The sequence below is a fragment of the Haliotis rubra genome, unplaced genomic scaffold (assembly GCF_003918875.1).
Source record: "Haliotis rubra isolate DU_JTF1 unplaced genomic scaffold, ASM391887v1 Scf1182, whole genome shotgun sequence".
Taxonomy (NCBI): Eukaryota; Metazoa; Mollusca; class Gastropoda; order Lepetellida; family Haliotidae; genus Haliotis; species Haliotis rubra.
Genome location: NW_025765095.1, coordinates 208,370 through 208,645, shown reverse-complemented (window position 1 = coordinate 208,645; position 276 = coordinate 208,370).

Genomic DNA, 276 nt, shown 5'->3' with positions numbered 1-276 from the left:
TGCACAATACATATAAAATCTTATTCTTCATTTTGATATTCAAAAATAAGTTGTACTTTAATTTTCAATTCATTCCTTTTACTTAGGCTGGAAACTCGGGCCATCTCTGATGCCAAATATTTGGCAAAACGTAGTTCTCCATTATTTTCACTTTGTGATTTTCTGTTTTCAATTGACTTAAGAGTAGCCAAAACTTGGAGGGGAACACTGCCCTATCGCTTTCTTTTAGATGGGGGTGGTGGAGTACAATCCATGGTTTCAGCCTGCGCATTGTCT